The sequence below is a fragment of the Prionailurus viverrinus genome, chromosome C1 (genome assembly GCF_022837055.1).
Source record: "Prionailurus viverrinus isolate Anna chromosome C1, UM_Priviv_1.0, whole genome shotgun sequence".
Taxonomy (NCBI): domain Eukaryota; kingdom Metazoa; phylum Chordata; class Mammalia; order Carnivora; family Felidae; genus Prionailurus; species Prionailurus viverrinus.
In genome coordinates, this window is record NC_062568.1 from 78,270,467 (window position 1) to 78,295,109 (window position 24,643).

General features: G+C 36.5%; 1 protein-coding gene across 3 annotated transcripts in view; it reads right to left on the reverse strand.

Moving 5' to 3' along the window:
- Window positions 1-24,643, reverse strand: part of ACVR2A (activin A receptor type 2A) — an 86,473-nt gene that overhangs the window by 56,256 nt on the left and 5,574 nt on the right. The window contains exon 2 of one of the 3 annotated variants that reach the window (XM_047871608.1): window positions 17,493-17,591. The exons of 1 other annotated variant lie outside the window; for it this stretch is intronic. The gene's annotated coding sequence lies outside the window, so the exon portion shown is untranslated. Of the gene's footprint in view, window positions 1-17,486; window positions 17,592-24,643 lie in introns of all 3 variants that reach the window. One more of the 3 variants, XM_047871607.1, reaches the window with a different exon arrangement.

Here is a 24,643-nt window from a genome sequence, read left to right on the forward strand (position 1 = left end):
CTAAACAATTCAATCCCAACTGAGACCGAGAGAGATGATGTGATTAGCTCATTACGTGGCAGCAGTGGGACTCAAACCCAGACTTCTGTTCTCATTTTCACTATGCACACCTTTCACAAAACAAGACTTAGAAAGTCTTTATTCACTTAATAGGAATTATGTGTAAAGAAATTTTCATCAATTGTTAATCAAGACTGCTTTAAGGGATATTAGCTTTGAAGATGTGGTATGAACACGTATTCCAAGAAAACACTATGGTAACTCTTCTCTTCCATCTAGATATTCCAACCTAAGAGAAGTAACAGGAAGATCAGACCAGTCAAGATGCATACTCATGCATACTCACTTAATCCATACTTATCAATGAAGTTGATACTATTTCTGCCCATTTTATGGATGAAGAAACTGACACACGTGTAATTGTAACTGACCAAGGAATATAAAATTCAGCGGTCAGGCCAGGCCAGGACTAAAGTTAAAAGTACGAGCTCTGAACATCACTTCTATACTGTGACTAGTGTTCCCTATCACTAGGTGCTATTAATTCACTGCCTAAGCAATAAATTATGATCTAATATTCTGCATAATCTTTCACCTGCTCTTAAGTCACCAAGAACTTTGTTCAGTTCTTATTTCATTAAAATCAATCATTTACCTTAGACCCTTCCTCTCTACTATCTTAGTGTAAATCATCCTCCCCTGCCTCACTGCTACCCACATTATTTCTCTGCAATCAGTTTTATCTACTGATCTCAATGGTTCCTCTTGAATGTCATTATGAGTAACTACTGGTCTTCAGTAGTGACATAGCCTACGCTAAAAAGTCCTTGGTTGGGAAAGATGTTTTCCTTAAAATAATTATTTTATCTGTATCATAGAATACTGTCCACTGTCAAGTCCTGCCATTTCCTATTCTCATCTTCTTTTGAATCTCTGCTGTTCTCATCTTCCAGATGGTTTCCCCACCACCTACCAAAGCTCTGCTTCACACTAGTTCCTCAATCTCTCTTCTGAAATTACATACCATTTCATACAGAATTCCCTGCACTAGGTCTATCTTAAGAGATTCATGTTTGCTCATCTTATGCCTTCCCCAATATCCTGGCATCATCACAATTTCACCAAACACTCCAGACCTCAGCTGTCTGATACAGTAGCCACTAGCCATATGTGGTTCCTGAGCACTAGAAATGTGGCTAATCTGAACCGAGATGTGACATAACTGTAAAACATATAGCAGATTTCAGAGTACCAAAAACTCATCAATAATTTTCATATTGATTACATGTTGCAATAATATCTTTAATATACCGAGTTAAAGTATATTATTAAAATTAATTTCATTTTTGGGTTTGGTTTTTGTACTTTTTTAATGTGGCTGCTTGAAAATCTAAAATTATACCTTGTGGTTCACATTATTGTGAACTTGTGTCTTACATTATTTCTTTCGCAGTTCTGCTTTCCTTAGCCTAATTGGCCCAGGGCCCTCATTATAACACATCATATGAGACCTTCTTAGAATATGCCCACTGTCTCTGTTGAACCATCTCCTCAAAGCTATATCAATTAGTTCATCCCATAAAAAATTTCAAAACATTTCACCACAAATTATATACATGCGCATTTCAAGAAACATCATCTAGAAATGAAGCTACCATGAATGTCCCAAAGTGGAAAGTACAACTTAGGTGTCAAGTAAACGAGCTGTTCAAAGGCATATAAACTACCATGCTTAGTCTAAAAACTGTCCCCTCCTATACTTTGAACTTTTCTTGTTGCTCTCTCTCCTGTGTACTTAAAAGCTACCCCAAGAAGGTAAGGCAATGGCTACCTCTAACAAAGGGAAAAAGAAAACCCTAGGAACTATAAGAAACACAAACATAACTTCTATCGCTCAGGTATCTGTATGTAAGATATCTGCATAACTTCTATCACTAAGATACCTATCACTAAGATATCTGTATATAAGATAATGTATGTAAGACTCTGAGAGTCAGAAGATCTGTTATTAAGAAAGAAAATCATTACAACTTTTAGAAAAGATGCATTTACTACCATATGCCACAAATCCTGCTTAACTAGATAACCTGGAGACAGTGGCAGGTGACTCAGACTTCTATCATGGTCATCTAGTAGCATTTCTGTCAAAGGAAGAAGTCACACCAATATTTTTCTAATTGTGGGAGTCAAGAAATGCATCAATGACAACTTCCCTGAATTTGCAGAAGTGACAGTGAGAAACCAAAAACATCAGATGAAACCACGCAGTCTGTTGATGTCAGACTGGAAAAGGAGGTTTCTGTTGAGAAACATTCTGTAAATATAAAGTACAACAAAATGTAAGCCATTAATCCTTTAAATCAATTACTCAACATGTTGAATATCCATGAAATCCAACTTTCCATTAAGACATAGTAAAGAAGCTTTTTGCATCAAGGCACATTTTACTTTTAATTGGGCTTTACAGAACACATTCTACGTGGAAAAAATAACACATGACTCCCTTTTGATAGATGCGAAATTAGTAGGTGAGACACATTTAAGAAGTCAGCTATCAATCATTAAAATTTTACTGTGGTAGAATAAATACATACTAAACCATGGGCTCCATGTTTTCAATGCTAATTCAGAGGAAATGGAAGGGAAAGTACATGATCATGTTTGCCACTCTTAAGGGTAAAAAAAAACTTGTATCAGAGAACAAGAATCACCAATAAGGCTCCCTTATACAGTAGATGCTAAACAAACTGTTTTTCTCCTACCTATGCCAACGACCAGCAAACAAACAAAATCAAGTCACAAGAAATATAAACGGAAGTAACAAGAGAAAGAGCAGAATAATTAACAAGATGTGAACTTGAAGAAGAACAAGAAGAAGGCAATGTGAGCAGCAATTTAAGATGTCCCAAAAAGCAGGAGGCAAGTTTTTCTTTAAAATGAAATCTTAACAGATGGTTAAGTAGGGGACTTAGTCCTCAGAATATTTATAAGATGAGTTTTTCAGCATATATCTGCTCAATTCCACTGACACTAAAGACTTAAGAGGAACTATTCCATGCTTTTGCTTGTTAGGACTTACCTGAAGCAGATAGGACAGCTTTTTACTTTTCTTCCACCACAAAATACTGATATATTATCTGTAAAAACGTATTTATAATTAAATATATCACATGTACTTTTATGCACAGGCACCTAGCTCAGATATTCTGCAGATCTTTCTATCAGGGAGAACATACAATATTTTTATTTGAATAAAATCCTGACTTAAAAAGCAGAAGCAAACCAAATTATTTATTGATGATCATTAGAATTTAAGTATTAGAATTCAAAGAAAGTGATTAGCAAAAGGTAAGTAGGAGAAAGCTTATTAACTTAATTTAATTAGTAATAATGTATTAACTTGGCGTTTACTCAACATTGACCAAAAGCAAGAAAAAAATGTCTTCCTAACACATTTTTACTATCATAAAAATGATAATAAAATAACCAGAACTGTGTCCCAGGGAAAATACCTTTTGAACACATGATTTCTGGGTCCTGGAGAGGAGTACCAACCATTATACAAAAACCAAATCTAAGTACTCAGAACACTCAAAACATTACAGAAATATAGCACAAGTCCTTTTTTGACCTTGGGGAATCTGCAATCCACTCTGAATATCAAACATGCCAAAAATTTAGAACTTATTTAGAATAATTTGTGTGTTTATTTGCAAACCAAGTACATGAAGAATGTGAAAATTTCATGAGGAATGTAAAATTTTAAAGGATATATATGATATAAAGGATTAATTAGAAAAGTCTTCATAGAAAAAGTTCATGGAAAAGATTCTAGCTATATTTGGAAAGTAAAGATATTTGATCATCTAAAGAAGGAAGAGGGTAATCAGGGAAAAGAATGACACATGTGCAGAAAGCAGTCTGTACCAAGAAGTAATTAAAAGGAAGCTCATTCATTAAAAGGGAAGAAGGGAGAAGGGAGGTCTTCGCAATATAGTCAGGATTAACTAAACAGGAGAATGAAAAGAGAAAAATGGGGGTAAACAGTTCTGCAAATAAAAAACTTATGATAATTACCTATGGTATTCAGAGTCACTGCATACTGACTTTATTAAGTTAGCCCAGAGGGTGTAGAGGGTAAAACTCCATTCTCGGTACCCCACAAGGTACTAGACAGGCCAAAGAACTGAATAAACTGTGACACCTGCTCTCAAGTTGCAAATACTCAAACAAGAAAACTCAGACGTGGCTTATTAAACTCAGCATTCTGGCAAGGTATACTTAGAGACATTCAAAAGAAGCACCAATAGGTAGAATTATCAGAGATGAAAGGTACAACTTTTGATTAAAGTAGCAGAGATGACCAAGTAGAATATTAAAGGGAGGAAGAAACAGGCCAACACTTAATTTGATGATGCTATGCTACACAAAAGTACTACAATGTCTAATAGACATGTCTGAATATTGAAGGTTTCCTTATACTTGGGACATTTTTCACTTCACTTTCTTTTTTGCCTTGAAGAGGACACTCTTAACACTCACACCCTCCATACACACCCTCACGCTCCCACATACCGCCACGCTTAGCTCCCACACACAACCTCTTCTCACACAGCCCACAATACCCTCACACTCCTACACATACCTTCCTCTTACAGACTCCTACACAGCTTCATAGCTCATACACCCTCACATCCTCTCCTCTCACACAAACCCACAACTTTCACACCCCCACATAGCTCTCACATCCCCAAGCACATCCATACATCATTCAACACAAATAATGTCATTCTCATATTTCCAATATCCATATCTTAGTTCATGTCCCTACACTCAACTCACAACAACTCCCCTGCCCCCCACATACACACCACTTTCCCAACTATCTAAATTTTAATTCATCTTTCAAAGTCCACTGAAGTCCCATTTCCTTCATGAAGCTTTCCAGACTACTTTGCCTCTTGATTTTTCTTGGTCCTGAATTTCTTAGTTACTCAGCTAGTACTCAGCTGGTTTCTCAAGCAATTCAGCATTTAAATATAAACTATATTGTAACATTTACTGTTGATTTATATATAGAATTCTCTCCAACTAGAGCATAAGCATAGATCACAGCTTTCTGTTTTCTCTACAGGAACACAATATATGGCACACACATACCCCTTGTGAATGGCTGTTACCCTACATGCTATTCCCCATTTTGATCTAATATTGTCTAACAGTCCCCCAAATGCATTTAAATCCCTGGATTTCCTTACACAATCTCCCAATATCATATTTAAACACATAACTAAGAGGGTCTTTCAGTCATAAACTGGACATTGGCTTAGGGAATACACAAAAGGCAAGAATGAATAGTCAGTCTCCCTTATCAATGATACAAAATCAATTTTAACAGATTTTACAAATAACCTGGAAAAGTCTGTGTATAGCAGAATCTCCACACTTACAGATTCCAACAAGCAATTCTAGGAAGCACATTACCATGCCAAAAGGGAGCAACTTTATGAAGTTCTCTAAAGGGCATAAAAGTGTAATATTAGAATGTTTTCTAATATTAAAGGAACAATACAAACTGCCCTTATTAAATAATTATTTCTAAGAGAAAAACACCTAGAAAAACACTGAGAAGTCATTAAGGATTGCTCTAAAAGATATTAAAAGACAGTGACAGAAAGTACTGATCTAGGCATAAAGGGCAATATCTCATAATCTTTAGGAAAGAACTAAAAAAAAATAAAAACAAAAGAAATTACTAAAACCTTGAACAAAAAAAGACAGGTTATCTTCCTTTTTTTGTTTTTTATGTTTATTTATTTTTGAGAGCAAAAGAGACAGAGCACAAGTGGAGGAGGGGCAGAGAGAGAGGGAGACACAGAATCCAAAGAAGGCTCCCAGCTCTGAGCTGTCAGCACAGAGCTCCACAAGGGGCTCAAACTCCCAGATGGGGAGATCATGACCTGAGCTGAAGTCAGAGGCTTAACTGACTGAGCCACCCAGGCACCCCCAGGTTGTCTTCATCTCCTATTTCAAGAAGATACAGAGCCCTTCCTCAGAATTCTAGAGTTGGTGTTACTTTCCAGTTTAACAATACACAAGGGCTGCTACAGGGGAAAAAAGAAAATCTTAAAGCACTCCATTTCACCTGTACCCAACTTATTTTTCTAACCCTCTCCCCTATACATTTTCTACCTCTTCTCTCCTATCTAAAAGAGGCATTCAGCTTATCTGTAAGTATTATCATGTTTATTGCCTGGATGCTCTTCCATATGCTGGCCTCTCTGTACAGAATCTTCTTCCCCATCAAAGACCAATGGGATTACACTTGGTGAAATCCTACCATTCTCCCCCAGTCCAGTCAAATGCCACTATTTCCACATATAATTCTTTCTACATCTAATCCTTGAACATGAGCTGAGCACCTACCTACCTACTCTAGCAGCACTGAGTCAGGCACCAAGAATTCAGAGATGAATTAATAAACAAACCCCTTACAGATCTCACGTGAAAAGAAAACCAGAGAAAAATGTCAATAATGTAGGAAGTATAACAACTTTCTGAATCAATAAGGTGGTATGGAAACACAGAAAGGAGCAACTAACAACTTGCTAGGGGAGGTCCGCCATGAGCTGCAGCAAGTACAAAATGAGTGGTGTTTGGAGGCAAAATCAAAGTATGTGGGGGAAGGGGAGAGATTAGAAGTTTTTTTAGTGTTATAGGATCAAAGTGGGAGACAGTGAAGGCCAGGAAATGAAGTTGGAAAGGAATAGTCCCAGGGGGTCTTGTATGTCACGTTAAAAAAGCTTGGCCTTCGGGGCGCCTGGGTGGCGCAGTCGGTTAAGCGTCCGACTTCAGCCAGGTCACGATCTCGCGGTCCGTGAGTTCGAGCCCCGCGTCAGGCTCTGGGCTGATGGCTCGGAGCCTGGAGCCTGTTTCCGATTCTGTGTCTCCCTCTCTCTCTGCCCCTCCCCCGTTCATGCTCTGTCTCTCTCTGTCCCAAAAATAAATAAAAAAAATGTTGAAAAAAAAAATTTAAAAAAAAAAAAAAAAAAAAAAAAAAAAAAGCTTGGCCTTCATCCTGTGTAGGTGATAAGTCAGTGCAGGGGATTCAAGCAGGTGAGTGTCAGGGTCAAATCTGCACATTCATGACGCATGTTTTAGTTTCTATAGTCTCTATGGTTTCCAGCAAAGAGTGTGGAAGACAGGTTTTCTTATTCCCTGGTGCTTTTTTTTTTTTTTTCGCTTTTTTTGGGGGGTGAGGGAACAGTGTCCATTCAAGAGTGTGGGGAAGGAATGGTCAAAGGGTAGAATACTCTGGTAATGGGAATGGGTAAGAAAGAACAGATTCAAGAAATATTCAGAAGGTAAAATTTACAGGATTTAGTAATTTCTCAGATTTGGCACAACACTAAGAAGTGTTGAAGATGGCACCCAAGTTTCTGGTTCCAAAAGGTTTAAATTTTAATCTTCCCCTTTCTATAATCTCTCTCCTGAACCAACTCCTTAAGCACATGAACATCTCAACTTTAGCTTTCTTTCCATTGCTTCACATCACTTCTCAGCTAACATTTCTTAAAAAATAATTGACCACAGCTGAACCCACCTCCTTATCTACATGTCACTCCTCATCTTCGACAGCATGGTTGTCTCCACCATTCCAGTGAAATGTCTCTTGCTAGCATTACAAATAATCTCCGAGTTGACAAACTTAGTGGTGACTTTTCAGGTTCTATCTTATTTGGTCTCTCTGGCACTGCTGAATAGACTTCTTACAATGACACTATATTTGTTTCCTTCTACCTTTCTGGCCACATTATTAGTCTCCTCTATAAGCTTGTCCTTGTCCTCTCTCCCTACCCTGAAAATGCTAGCGTTTCCCAGTTTGACCTTTAGAACTCTTTTTTTTTTTTTAAACATTTTTTTTTATAATTTTTTTTCAACGTTTATTTATTTTTGGGACAGAGAGAGACAGAGCATGAACGGGGGAGGGGCAGAGAGAGAGGGAGACACAGAATCGGAAACAGGCTCCAGGCTCTGAGCCATCAGCCCAGAGCCCCACGCGGGGCTCGAACTCCCGGACCGCGAGATCGTGACCTGGCTGAAGTCGGATGTTTAACCGACTGTGCCACCCAGGTGCCCCTAGAACTCTTTTTATTCTTCCTTCTGCCTAGTTGATTTCATGCCTATACAGCTGTTAGCTGAAGACTCAGATCTCTCTCCAGTTAAGATCTGTATCATCAACTACTTATTTGATATTCCTATCAGGATAAGCTACAAGTAGTTTTTGACCTCAACTTGATGAAAACTTAACAAATCTCTTTATGCTGAAGTTCTAATCTGATGAAGCACTCTTTGGCTCAAAATGGCCCTCCGGCAGCCTTCGGCATGAAGTTAACATTCTTGCACAAAACAAGTCCTTCGTGATCTGATCCCTCTCCAACTCTGCAGACTCATCACTGAGTCCATCACTGCTTCCTGAACTAATGAACTCATGTCTCATGAACTAATTCCAGTTCCTCAAACATTATCCATGTCTCCATATAAGTTGTTTTCTCTGCATGTGTCTGGCCATTCTTGGCTCCTCTAGTCCCTCTCTACTCCCAAATACAGAGACTGACACATAGAATCACTAGGAATTGTTAGAAATGCAGAACCTCAGGCACCACTCCAAACATACTGAATCAAAAATCTGCATTTTTAACATTATCTCCAAGTGATTTATATGCATATTAAAGCCTGAGAAGTACTGCTTTAATTTATCAAAACCATTACTACAACAATGTAGATAACACAGAAAAGGACAAATCTAGCACACATTACTTCCAGAGCCTTAATCTAAATCATTTCTTTACCCACACTGCTGCTGACTGAGAAGTAATGGATTTTGTTATTAACTCTCCTTTTCAGACAGTCACTTCTCTCCCTCCAGATTTACTGCTTGATACCATTTTGTTGGCCACGACATTGGCTCCACCGAAAGATGCTCACTCTCTGCCCTGTGGCTATGTGTTCTCAGACTTTGGAGGCTTCCATAATGGGCTGTCTCACCACCAGGAAGCATACCCACCAGACTTGACAAAGACAACATAAAATATTCCTCCCACTCCGTTCCCCTGGTGAACTCCTAGTCATCGTTCAAAATCACTTCAAACATCTTTGAGGGAAAACGTTACCCGACTCCCTCTAAACCGAATTAGGCCACGTTTTTCTGTAGTCCCTAGGCACTCTAACATAGATATAATGTGCTACATAACTGCTCCTTTACTAATCATTCTCCAACAAAACTGAGTCCTCTAGGGTAAAGGCTGTGTCTTATTCATCCCCCTATTCCCAGTTCTCACATATACTTAATGTTCACTGGATGACTAATAAATAAGTCTGGAGCTCAAGAGGGAGATCAGAGTGAGAGATATCTCTGGACATCTACATTTAGTTAAAAATAAGAGATGGGATTACTTCACCAGGGAAGGATATGCAGATTAAGAATTCCATGAAGACTGAACTCTTGAGAAACACAAAACTAAAAGGACAGGCAGACTGAGTATTGAGGTGGTGAGGTGGCTATAGTCAGAAAAAGCAGGAGAACAAAGGGACAAAAGAATTTCAAGAACAGGTAGACAACAACATCAAAGTTACAGGAAAGTCAAGTAGTGACTGAACACAGGTGAGAAGAATCCTTTAGGCAATTAGAAAATGAAGGGGATTATTTCACTTACTTCAGGATGACAATGGGTTGAAGAGAAAATAGAAGGTACAGATGTGAAGCCAGTGTAGGGCAGAAACCTTTCAAGAAATTGGACAGAGGAAAAAGGGGGACTGGCATTAATTCACTCAAAAAATACTGAGCACTGGGCACGAGAATGCAGTGATAAACACGAAGGCCATAATCCCTATCTTCATGGTGCTTTTACTGTAGCAGCACTAAATTCAGGAAGAAACAAAGCCAAGAAGGCTTTTTCTGAAATGCATCCTTTACCTATAAAGTCCTAAAAGACAACTAAAGCCTCCAAACGAGAGAGAGAGAAATGCCCCTTAGTGCCTAACACCATTAATTTTAGTAATTAATGTGTCAAATGCTTTCTGTATTACATTTTAAGTTTCAAAATGTTTATTATGTTTCAGAGTATAAGGTTTATCATTCCAACGTGACTATTTCTTAAACAAAAACTTCATATTCCTTTTATAACCTCCACAGTACCTGGCATACTAAGAAGGACACAGCAGGTACCCTTTAAATATTGGCTGATATCAATTCTAGAGAAACAGATAAAGGATATTACAATATTCGTTTCTCTATAAATTCAGTCACTTAAATTCAAACCAAATCCCTACGGATTTATGAGTTTCTACTACTTGTTTGTCATTCATTCTTCCTAATGTAAGAAACACAGAATAAATAAGGGACTACCTTCTCTTCCTATTCTCTTCATCATTCAGTTTTCTGCACGCTAACCTATACAAGTTACAGTAACAGAAAAACTAAGTCCTTAGATTTTGCAAAACAAACTATGTACTTTATCTTTTTATCAATCTGTCTTAATATGGGCAAGGGAACCACAAATCCAAATGTCAGCACCGTTCAAACTTATCTAATACGTTCTTTCTCACTCACCCAGCACAGGTAACAGGCACCGAGTCAGCAATTAACCACTATTACCATTAAATTATTTTCCAAATATCACTCAAATCACTGGATTTGTTTTCTTCTACACAAGCAAATTTCAATTAATTCATTCTCTCTGAATCAAAGTATAATCATTTTTAAATGATTGGATCCTTTCATTCACTAATTTCTCAAACGGTGATCAGAGCAAATGATTTCTGACTTAGTTCTGATTCTGGCTCATTATATAGCCAAAAGGAACAACTTCTGTTTCCCAGTCTTTAAACAGCTGTGAACTTTTACTTAGGAGGTGGAGAAAGCTCTGCTTTATCCGCTACAGGAACCATGGTTAGAACATCAAAATCTCAATTTGATAACTCAGCCTTGTTTACTGCACCATAGGTTTTAATGAGTGACAGCAACAGCAGCTACTGTCAGGGCGGGAACATGGGGCAGGAACCTGGGGAGAACAGGCTCAAAGAAAATCACACTGCCCTGGAATTGGTAACTTTTATTTTAATATACATTTCAAAGTATTTGACTCAATAGAATAGATGTAAGCCCTGCAGACCAAGGTAACATACCATGGCTCTGCAACTTATTTAGTTTCGTAGCCTTAGGTAAGTCACTCTCAGGTTCTTCGTCTATAAAATGGGAATAATATCTATCTTGTAAGGTGAGTCACACACATTATCACTAAAACTTAAAAGCACTTAGCCCAAGGCATACAGCAAGTGGTAGCTATTAGTAATGGCAGCTTTACCAAATGTTAATCATTAATAACATTGTTTTACATAATGACTGAGCTATGACATAATTTGTCAGTCCCAATTTGACCAAAGAATATGATAATGTAAAATTCTGACACATGTGTAATGGGACTCACCTAATAATGACCCCTTTGGCAAAAAAAAATTAACCAGTCTTCATCAAAAGCAAAAGTAATTGAGAAAAGCACATCTGCAGCAATCAAAGGCAGGATTTACCTACAGCCACAATTAACATATGTGGATTTGTGGTTGCCGTCAAGCTGTCAAACAAGAGCAAAACAATCCCTGCCCTGGAATTGGAGCTCACTTTGGTGTTTCTTGCTGCTGTACAGCTACTTCCAGCTCCCCACTTCCCCACCAAGAACGTATTTCTCAAAGTGTACTATAAGGTTTATTTGCAAAACAACCACCTCTATAATTGACTGCAAAGACCTCCCCCTACTAAGGGTGGGAAATGGCAGAGGAAGATGAGAAAAAAGTTAGTAAGCGCCGTTTACTTTTACATAAGAACATTTAACTTAAAAATGAGGGTTTAAGTTCTAGCTCCACTGATTAGTGAATTCAAGCTATTTTTCTAGAGCTCAGGGTCTGACTTAAAGCAAACTAAAAGACAAAACAAAACACGAAACTTATTTCAAACAGATTCAAATATGATCAAATAGGAACATACACAAAATCATGTCGAAAACTATAAAGCATTAATAAATGGAAGTTCTCTTCCCAGAAATGATGATAATCAAATGCTGAAAAAAATCACATAAAATACACTTCTAGAAATTTCATTTATTTCCCCTAACACACTCACTTCCTTTTTCTCTTCATCTCATTTTAGAAAGATTCTGAGATGTTCCCCTTTGGGAATACACTACTAAATGACACACTACTCCATTCTTTGTATAGTTTGCTGAAGAGATCCCCCCAAAATATCTTTACAAAATACCACCAAATTACATAAATGAAAATATTAGTATTCTTCCCTGAAAACCAACTGATGTTCTAGAATTAAACCAGAGTCCAGTAAATATATAAATAAATATAACTATTATAAATAAAACAAACTATTATATCCTGAACAGCACAGCCATCTGCAAAAGTATAATTTCTCAGAGTGCCTGGGTGGCTCAGTCGGTTAGGCATCCGACTTTGGCTCAAGTCATGATCTCACAGTCCGTGAGCTCGAGCCCCGTGTCGGGCTCTGTGCTGACAGCTCAGAGCCTGGAGCCTGCTTCGGATTCTGTGTCTCCCTTTCTCTAACCCTCCCCTGTTCATGCTCTGTCTCTGTCTCAAAAATAAACAAACATTAAAAAGTATAATTTCGGGGCGCCTGGGTGGCGCAGTCGGTTAAGCGTCCGACTTCAGCCAGGTCACGATCTCACGGTCCAGGAGTTCGAGCCCCGCGTCAGGCCCTGGGCTGATGGCTCAGAGCCTGGAGCCAGTTTCCGATTCTGTGTCTCCCTCTCTCTCTGCCCCTCCCCCGTTCATGCTCTGTCTCTCTCTGTCCCAAAAATAAATAAACATTGAAAAAAAAAAAAAAGTATAATTTCTCACTAAATATACCAGAATTCCCTCAGTTTTAGATTCTACTCATTCATGTTCAATAAACAGTTCAAGCTAGACATTGTGCTAGGCAAAAACAATAAGCAGCAGCAATTATTTTTTTGAGACTTAATTTTACTTTAGAGCAGTTTTAGGTTCACAATAAAAAGAAGGTACAGAAAAACCTCATATACCCCCTGACCCTACACATACCTAGCCCTCCTGCATTATCAACATCACTCACTACAGTGTTCCATTTGTTACCAAACCTTGATACATCAGAATCACCCAAAGCCCATAGCTTATCTTAGGGTTCACTCTTGGTGTTGCACATTCTATGAGTTTGGACATAACCACCATTAGAATATCATATAGAGTATTTTCACCATCCCCAAAAAAACCTCTGTGCTCTGCCTATTCATCCCTTCTACCCCTGGCAACTACTGATCTTTTTACAGTCTCCAGAATTTTGCCTTTTCCAGATGTCATGTAACTGGAATCATACAATATGTAGCCTTTCCAGATCAACCTCTTTCACTTAGTAACATGCATTTAAGCTTCCTCCATGTCTTTTCATGACTTGATGGCTCATTTTTTTTAGTGCTGAATAATATCCCATTGTTTAGATGTACCACAGTTTATATATCCATTCACCTACTAAAGGACATCTTAATTCTTCCAAATTTTGACAATTATGAATAAGCTGTAAACATCCATGTATATAGGTTTTTCTTTGGACTCAAGTTTTCAATTCCTCCAGGTAAATACAAAGGGGCGTGACTGCTGAATCGTATGTTAAGAGGATATAAGAAAGCACCAAATTATCTTCCAAAGTAGCTGTGCCATTTTGCATTCCCAATGAATGAGAATTCATATTTTTCTACATTCTTGCCAGCATCTGGTGGTGTCAGTGTTCCAGATTTTAACCCTCTGAATATGTGCGTAGTATCATCTTGCTGTTTTAATTTCTATTTGCCTGATGACTTATGATGTCAGAGCATTGTTTCATTATGTTTATCTACCATTTGTATATCTTCTTTGGTGGGGTGTCTGTTAAGGTCTTTGGCCCATTTTTAAATCTGGTTGTTTGTTTTCTTCTTATTGAGTTCTAAGAGTTCTTTGTTTATTGAGGACAACAGTCCTTTATCAGCTATTACCAAATATTGCAAGTATTTTCTTCCAGTCTTATCTTTCAACTAATATTTTCACTGAGTTATTTAGAACCTTTACTGTATGCCAGGTATCATTCGAAGCACTTTACATATATTAACTCATCTACACTTAATAACAACTGTATAAACTACCATATTATCTCCATTTTCCAGATGAGAAAAAGAACTTCATCACAGCGCCAGAAAATAATGCAGCCGGGATACAAAACCAGGCACTCTGGCTCCAGGGCTCTTACACCTACCTTCAGCACTAAGCACTACACTGAAAGAATCTAAAAGAATTCAGTGTCAGCTAGTATATGGACACATTAAGAAGCAATTCTAATACAGAATATGGTAAGCACTACCATAGGATTAACCAACAGGGCTAAAAAATATTAAGTCCAAGTCTTCAGATATTACCAGTTGAAACTAATTCTATATATAAATTAGTAATTCCCATTGGAAAATCAAAACTCCCAACTCAGCCTGACAAAGATTAACATATTTTTTATGTCATCTTTCCATTCAATTAACCAGGTATCTATCTGTCTGCTATGGTTTTGTTACTTTTCTAGTTAAGAATAGCCTTCCTATCAATCTTTTTCTTCCCAAGACAATTGTAAATCAAGTTAGAGATCAGAATCATCATAAATTAGTTTTCACCATACTTGCTAACAAAATATATAAGAGAAACAGAAATGTCTTAGACATTTAATATAATTTTTAACTACTTAAAATGGGTAACTAAATCTGGACTAACCAAGTATTGTTTAAGAGAAGCTTCTCCTTAGTAACTGGAAAGGAACTATTTTAAATTAGCATATCAAAGCTACTAGTCTCCAACGCCTAGACTTCTGCTTGTAACATGATTAATAGCAGTCCCTGTTTTACTTATACCCACTTATAAATCGCCACCTGAGAATAGCGAACCCGTTCAGGTGGCCAGGTGGCCCTGCTACTTGGGTTTCCCTCCTTATTCTCCTTTCAACTAAAGACAAGATTATATTACTCTTCCTCACTAAACCTCATCCTCTAGCCCTTGTTTCTGATATTGGTTAAGAGCTAACACTGCTAGTGAGGTATGAAAGAGCAGGGCTAGCAGTACAGAGAGGAAGAAAAGGAAAAATGAAGGCAAAATGACAGAGCCCTCTACTCTCTTACACATCCTATCACTCTTCATACAGAGTTCCTAACCATTTTCTTCCTACGACCCTGTCCTAATACTTAAGCCAATGCCCTGTCTCAAGAAATCTGGTGAGGTGCCACCAATTGAGATATTTTTTGTCCTCTGTAACACAATGGAAGTCATATATAGCTTCTTTCCCTATAAGCAAAACCACATAGTATGATAGAAGAAGTGCATATTCTAAAATACAGGTAAGGTAAGTGTCTATATGAATATCACTTCTGAAGCTTATTAGTTTAAGATCCTGCCTTCTCATCTATTAAACAGATAACTACCTCATGAAGTAACTTGGTACCCAAAACACACTGTAGCAAGCGGTAAGACTTCCTTTCAATTTTTCATTTTGGTCTCATATACAATAAGCGGGTGGGGGGTGGGGGGAAGATCTCAGGATTAGTATCTTAAACCCTTAAAGTATAAATTTTCAAACTTTATGACTACGAGCCACAGTAAGAAACACATTTTTCATTATGACCCAGCACATATGTGCATATAATCACACACATAACTGAAGTTTCACAAAATACTACCCTTACTATGTATGATCACTCTAATACTTTCTATTTTATTTCTTCTCTCTGCTCCCCCTGGAACTCTTTTCCCTCCATGCCCTCCTCCCTAATCACATACAGGAAGCTCTTTTTATTCTTGTCATCATACCACCATATTGGAGCCCCAGAGAGCCAGATACTTCCCAGGATGCAAAGCCCAGCAGGTAGAAAAGGAGGGATTCAGAAAGAAGGAAATTCTGCTGGTGCTGGAAGAGTCTATTTTTCTTCTGGTCCAAGAAAGAATTCTATACCCATATTCTCTCAGAAACAATGTTATTGCTGGGGAGCAGAGTTGTACTGCTGGAATAAAGAACACTAGAGGTAAAAAAAGGCTCAGATATTAGTCTGGGAACTTAACCAACATATACGACAATGATCCTATAAGAAAATTCTTCCTAGGTTCCAAAGTTTTTAAAACATAAAACATTTCTAAATTGGGAAAGGGGTGCTATTTATACAATGTCCTATGTCAGAGGCTGGTAAACTACTGCCTGTGGGGTCAAATCTAGCCTGCAGCCTATTTTACTATAGCCCCTAAACAATGGTTTTTACATTTTTAAATGGGTGAAAAAAAAACAAAAGAATATTTTATGACACAGGAACATTACATAAAATTCAAATTCCAGTATTTATAAATAAAGTTTTATTAGAACAGTCACCTGGAGAGTGCCTAGCCAGCTCAGTCAGAGGAGCATGTGACTCTTGATCTCAGGTTTGTGGGTTTGAGAACACAGTCACATTCATTCATTTATGTATTGCCTATAAATGTTTTTGTGTTAAAATTAGTAGCAAATAGTTGCAAAAGAGACTGCCCAAAATATTTACTATCTGTCACTTTACTAAAAAGTTTGTGAACTCCTTGGTATTTGAAAGGATTCAACATTCATTCACAAATATCGTTTAAACACTCTTTATGTGTCAGACACTGGGAAAACTAGAGTGAATAAGTCAGAGATGGTTCCCCCCTCATAAGTATTCATGGAAGGCAAGTGAAAACAAAAGCTAGGGGGAATAAAAAGCACTTGGTTTGTTGTGGGAACAAATAAGGTGGCAAAAGATGAAGTTGGAGAAGGGCCATATCAAGCAATGACTTTAAGGTCACTGTAAGGATTATACATTCCTCTAATATTTTATTGTATATTCAGTTTTTTGTAGAATTAATCTCTTTATTCACAATGTAAAGATAAATAATGTCTACTGATGAAGAATCACAAAGTCTGATTTAAAACTGTTACAGTTCACTTGAACCTAGCATTCTACTGCTTTCCTTAAAAAAGTCATTGCATTGATTACAAATATCTGGAATAATATTTCAAAGTTTAAAAAGTTTCAAGTGTATTATGTGAGTGTGCTTGCATTTGTGTATATAGCCTTTGATCCTCACTGTACTCCTGTAAGGTACGGGTATAATAAACTCCATTTTACAGATGAAGATTACAGAATTTTCCCAAATCCACACAGTATATCACACCATGATTTAAAAAAAAAAGGCCCAACACCCAATTTTCTCCCTAAGAATGCCTGCTCTTTCTACTATATCAGTCCAAGAAGTGCATAATTAATTACTTTCACTGAATTTAAGATAAAGAACGTTCTTACTACTATTTGTTTTTGAGAAAATCATTCTGTGTTAACCAACAGCTATATTTGTACCAACAAGATTAGCTTTTATTTCTATTAACTAACCCTTACTGGCCAACAGGTTTCAATGGTAGAAAATTCTATAATCTGTAACAGACTGGGCTCTTCTGATTTCTTCTGCTCTCTGGCTTAGTGAGCTGATATCTTTACCTATAATGAAAACAAGACCAGATATTAATTTTAAAATATTGTTTAATCAAGCTGCTAAATGTATGTTGCTAACTAGGTTACAATTCTTGGTGTGAGGTTATTCTAAGGCTGTAGTAGTGAAAGATAAGATCTGTGGACAAAAGATCAAAACCACCCTTCACTGATTCAAAACGTTAAAAGTATAACCAACACTCTTCTTCTCTGACCCTAATCTTTTAATTTTACTCCATCCTTCAGAAGTGAGCATGAGCTTGAATAGCTTATTCCTCAAAAAATCATACTGATAGAGGCAGTTACTAGAAAAAATAGTACCTGACTGTCTGTTAGGCCCTCTCAGCAGTTAAAGCCTCCTAATTTAATTGTTTCTATTATTTCTAGCCCTCTCAGCAAACAGGCAGTTTCTATTTACATTTTAACAAACAATTAGCAATTAATTTCCTAATTCAACACCCAAACCAGATGTATGTATCTCTAAAGAAATAAAGAAGAGAATTAAAAAACGTCAGCTGGTAAGATTTGTTATGTAATATTTATGTAAAATGAAAGGATGATCAGGAGCTATTTAATCATTTTCCCCATCACATAGAAAGACGTTTTACTCTACTTCTGAATGTCTACTGATCAAATTGCTTTACTATTATCATGCCTATCTTGTATAAGTTATCTCACAACTGCCTTTGCTCACTATTTACCATTCTCTTTTAACTTTGACTTTTCACTTCTCCCCATACCATTTTAAAGTATACTTACACAAGCAGTTTCAGGTCTTAGCTTAAATAAAAACACTTAGCAATTTCTATTCACAAATAATACACTATGAAATTCCACTACCAATTAACACAAAACCTACCAAACCAGTTATTTTTCAAGAACTACTTTAAGGTAATAATAAATAAAATGACCTATTTATAATATTTACAGGGTAAAACTACACTTCTTTATAGAAGGTGGCTTACCAAAGACAGCTTTACCTGCTTCCATAATGAAAGAAACCAAATGAAAAGAGGCAGCTACCATTATACTTTTAAATTCAGTAAAGTTTAATGTTTCTTCTGGTTTTATCTCTGTGTAATAATACAGTTTTTTCCTAGTCAGAGATGCTGCTGCTGAACTTCTGCCAATATAGAGTTGATTTCCCTGTGCCAAGCACTACCTCCCCCTCCTACCAACAGTAGAGGTTTGAAATCTTTCACAGATAAAAATATTCAAGCTGACTACTTAGAGGCCACAGCCCTGAATAAAAATAAGGACCCATAGTATTAACTATCCTTTCAGCCTTTATTGTAAGACCTCAATAACCTGTAAAGATATCAAACTCCTAAGAATTAAGATACAAAGTATGCTGTTTCTACTTCTGAATCTTCAACCATACCAACAGTAACTATGTTACATGTTTAAAACAATAAAGAGGTGATCTTGTGAAAATATAGGCATATGAAAAGGAGTAAAGTCAAAATTTCAGAGAACTAGAAATGGTTAGTAAATAAGAATATGAATGAGCAGATGTACAAAATCTAAATGTAGGCACTAGCCACAAAAATTCAATGAACTCTGGTCTGTGTTTTATTATCTCTTTTTTAAGAGTTTTATTTCTTTTTTTTTTTTTTAGATGTTGTATTCAAAGTCCTCAGGTGCACAATAAGCCTATCCCTTCTTTTTAAGGAATAAGCAGGGCGAATATGAGGTGACTAAGAAAATCTGAGAGAAAGACTGGCTAAGTGTAGGCAAGTTTTAGAATACAGAGAATGTTCAAAGCTAGAAGGGTCTTGGAGAGTCTCTCCAGTTTAGGTTGATGTAACAGCCTCCTAATCTCACCTCTTCACTTCTACATATCTCCAACAGATTTTCCAGAGAGCTGCCAAAGTGATCTTAACACATAACCCAGATCCAGTTCCTCCTTAAAACTCTGCTTCCCACTGCCCTTTGGATTTTATTCTAACTCCTTCCCACATTAGATCAAAGCCCCTGCATGATCTGGTCCCAGTCTATCTCTCCAGTCCCAAGCCTGCATTCACTTCTTCAGGCAGACAGACAAACATTTACTGAGCTTCTTTCTATTCTGTTCTGGAAACTGTGCATCCCCTGAGGGTACTGTAATAAAGGTGAGACCCCCCTTTTAGAGTGTACACTCCAGTAGTGGAAAGTGCAGATAGTAAATAGGCAGATAAACTAAGTAACTAGAGATTTGTGGTATGTGAAGTGAGGCGAATAAAGAGTTACCCTGTCAGGGCCCTGTTTGTTTCTGTCAGAACTCATATGATGATTTGTAATTATTTTTATTCATTTGGCTACTTACTTTAAGACTATAAGCTCCATAAGCACATAATCATATCTGTCTTGTTCAGTGCTGCATCCCAAGCACTTAGCGGTGTCTAGCATGTAGTTCAATATTTGTTAATAAATGAATACTTATTTCATCCTCTTTAATTTAGAGATGAGTAAAATGAAATCTTAGTGATTGCCAAGGTAAAAGAAGAGTAAGTAGCAAAGTAGGAATTTGAATGAGACTCTTAAGTTTTAGTCCAAAATATTATACCACATTCAAAATACTGATCTCAAAACTTAAATGATTATGTTTTCAAAGCTTGCAGCTGTTACCCTATAAGAGACTTAAGAATCTTTCAAGACTTTACTTTTACATGAAAAATTTTGAAACACTTAAGGTTTAAGTGAAACTAAGAAAAATATTTTAAATTCCAATAAATAGAAATGAAAATGTACTCCAATGTTTCCCTTTAATGCATGCTGGAACAAGGAGACCTTAAAGAACTCTTCATAAAGGAAAAAAAAAAACACAAAACTTATCTGAATGTTCTAGATATTTCCTGGCTCCTATTTGGCACTCTTTAGTGATATTTTCTTTGGCTGAATCATTTAGTCAGAATATTATTTCATATTGACTGATAAGTAACTTACCAGCAAATTAAAAAACATATTCCAAGAAATGAATCCATATTTTTAAATGTTTTTACAGATTATATTCTTAAAAATAATACTTAAACACAGATTAGAAGCTAATATGTGTATGTAACATCTACTATAAACCATTTACTGTTATGTGGCATGTTACTTAATTTAATACATCGTGGTTTACAAATTTAAAAAATTAATCTAAGAGGTTTAGAAACTTGCCAAGATCTCATAATTTGCCCTGCCCTGGTTTCTTAAAATAATGCTTTGGAGCAAGCTTGACTTATGTATAGTCATAAAGATGTGAAGACCCACAGATATTTCCTAATAAAGGTTTCATTTCTATAAAGTATATATTATAAAGTTTGAAATCTTAAGTAGGAAAATTCCTTTGTCAAAGCTTTATATATAGATAGATTATTTTTACTACAATATGTAAAGATGGTTCATTTTTCAAATCTTTTAAAAAGCAACCACTCCCTAATGGGAACTTCTAATAATTATCTTATTGCTTTACTTTTCTTCAGCAAATTAGAGAATAAAATGATTCCCAATGTAACAAGAGCTACTAAGAAAATAGTTAACTGAAGAAAAAAGTGCTTTTATCTAGTCCAAAAGAATGATATTGAAAAGGTTTAGGATTCAGACATGAACAGCATATATCAAGTCAGAAAAGTTTCTAAATCTACTTATACAGAACCAAGATCTACTGTGAGGAAAATGCCTCACGAAGATTTCAAAGAATATAATCTGGATGGCCAGTATGAGCAATAATTGCAGTTACTGTAATCTGACCATTATTTAAACACAAACAACATATTGAGCCACGAGTGCTTAGAATTCTTTAACTATACAATGAAGACTTTTCCATCATACAGTGTCTCTGCCCCTGTAAAAGAATATCACACGTACTCACGTTTCCTATGTACTCTTATTATTCCAAATCTATGTCTATATTTTCATTTGTGCTTATAATCTAAATCCGTATCTGTCTTTAGAATCTCTTTACTTATGAAAATGCACCCTATTTTCTCCTGGTTTATTTCCTTACCAATTTTATTTAGCAGTGCTACCAAAGTGCTCTTCTATATTCCACATTTTTATATATTTGAAACATCCTCAAGATCTGTATCATCCACTCCTATCCCCTCTTAGTTTTAATTACCTTTCATCTGATTGAACCCCCTTGACTAAGATTGTTTTACTTCTTCAAGCAATTATAAACATCTTCTCATCTCATAAATCTCTTCCTCAGAGTTAGTCAAAATTCCTTCATTTCAACTTGCCTTCCATCATGGTCAGGTTTACTGTTAAATGTTCTCTGTGTTAATGATACTATTTTGCACATTTTCCTTCATATTAAGATGAACATCCCTCTCAACTACCTGCCAAGATTATTATTTTCCCTATTATTAGGATCTATCTATGTCCTCCAGCAAGCCTTTCGTGGGGGGGGGGGGGGGGGATCTGAACTCTTCAAAATTACAATCTAATTTTGTTTTAACACCTTAATGTGTGCTTAATTTATCCAGCGAATCCAGAAGAGAAAACAGCTTAGACGGAGCAGGTCCATGTTCTCCCTTGGGAAGTTTTCCCTATATTCTGTACATAAGTACACATTCTCTATTGTAGATTAAATAATGAGCACATCTTTCAGCTCCCATATTTTTCACTGCACATATTTACTTTGTAGTTTCCTTCTCTAGTCAGAATATTGGGTGGAGAGAATAAGGAATTGTTGAACTAGGTAGGTCGCTATTTCTTAGGATGTTATATCAACCCATTAGTTGATCCCTGAATTAATTAATGGATCACAACAATGAATATAAAAATAAATAAAAGTCTTACACATAGTACAAGTTCACAAAAATATTTCTAATATATATACATATTTATGTTTAAGGGAACTGAGTCATGATGCAATGTGTCATTTCTTATTGTGAGTTATGGTCAAAAAAGCTGAAAGTCACAGAACTTGATGCTCTCTAAGATGCCTTCGATATCTCTGCAATTCCAATTACATTAAAATATTTAGTCTAAGGATCAGAAACACAGCATTTCAAAAAAATGAAGAGAACTTAAGGACAGCAGCAAAACAACAACCAGCAAAATCATTTTTTCTTAATAAAATATCACTATTAAACTCTAACCTTAGGATTATAGAATCATAAAGCTTTTAGAGACAGAAAAAAAGTCCAGGAATAATCTAATCCAAGTTTATTGCTTTAGTACATAAAAGAAAATTCAGGCCCAGAAATTAAAAAATTTCACTTCATTCATTCACTAAACATTTGCTCAGCACCTAATGTGTGCCAGATTCTAGGACCGGGTCTGTAGATAAAGAGGTCTTCGGAGAGCTCATAGTCTAAAGTATATACAGGCAAATAAAGCATTGCAATAATTGCTGGAATCAAGATCATTTAGAAGAATAGAAAGTAACTAGCTCAATCTGGGTTGGGTGGCAGAAAAAAACCTGCTTCCAAAGAGGGGATATTTCTCAGTCGTAAAAATTTAGGAGTTAGCCAGGTAAAGGACGAAGAAACAACATATACAAAGGTACCATACTGATACACAATAAAGGAGGACACATTCAAAAAACTGCAAGTCAACTTTGTACAGCTGGAATATAGGACTCACACTAAGGAGGAGCCACATCAGAATACCTAGTATTTATGTGATATTTAATCTTCAAACCACTCTCTCAGGTAGGCACTGTTAATATACCCATTTTGTAGATGACAAACTGAAGCACAAAAAGTGAAGTGATTTGCCCAAGGTTAAACTGTGAAGCCAGGATGTAAACCAGGGAAATATAACTCCCTTAACCAACCAATATACTAAGATGTTAGAGAAAACATGCAGGAACCAATGATAAAACACCATTCTAAGTACATGCCATTCCAAGACTTTGGGTTTCATGCTAAAGGTGACTCACAGTGAAACATTTTAAGTAGGAGTGACATATTTAGATTTATCTTTTAATGAGATCAATCTGGAAGTCATATGTGGATGGAATGGAAGAGGAAGTAGTGACAAGAACCTAGGTAGTCTTAACTAGAAAAGTGCAACAATAATTCAGGTAAGAGAAATGATGAATGAGCTGGACAGTGGCAGTGCTGGCACCAGAACCAAAGTCCACTGACACCACGACCACATTCTTGTCCAGTATCTGTAAGAACCTCCCATTTTTTTCCTTTAAGCCCACCGTTTAACAGTTTTTAAAAATCGAACCTCAAAGACAACAATACATTTCCTTTAGATCCCTTTATTAAATGTGACTACTAGATGCATTTGGGTATACGCAAGTGCCTAACAGAAATCCAGTTGGAGAATGACGGAAAGTCAATTGCTATCTACAGTAGTTTTCTTACCTCTTGACTTCTCCTTCTCCTTCCCCTATACACTATTCCTGGAACTTTCATGTTCAATAGTCAATTTGAAATCAATGTTCTGTCTAGACATGACTATCATAACCTAACAAAATTAAATCTACCACAGAGGAAGTCTGATGTGGTCCCAGCTGTAGCAATAAATATATTCTCTGGTCTGGTCAAATTTTGGCTTAAACAGAGATGATGAATGAATAATAACAAAAGACAGACTTTCTGAAAAAAACAAAGAGTTAAAGAAAACCAGAATATTAAAAAGGGTGTAAGAGCAATCTACAGTTCAGGTCATTTGATTCCAAGAGAGAAACACTACTCCCAAGTGTAAGTGTGTGTGTGTGTGTGTGTGTGTGTGTGTGTGTGTGGTATTCCAGAAACCAACAATTTAAAGAACAGTGGAAAAGACTATCTGGTTAATTCTCAAACATCCTAAATTGAACCTGTTTTCATTTAAACCATGGGTGTGCCCTCTTGAGCCACCCCTGATGCTAAGCAACAAGTGGGTTCCACAAGCAAGCAGCCTATAGTTTAGGGAAGTAGAGAAGGAACAGTGGGGAGCAGGCCGGGAAGAGAGTAAACAAAGAAGGCAGAAAGTGGAAAGGGAACAGAAGAGATTACAAATTACAGAATATGGAATAAAAAGGGAAGGAGTACTAGTGACCCCAATATCAAACACTGCTAACCTTACTTTGACAAGTAGCAACATAAAAGAACATGAAAAGACAAATTTAAATCACAGATTTCTGAGACACCAAA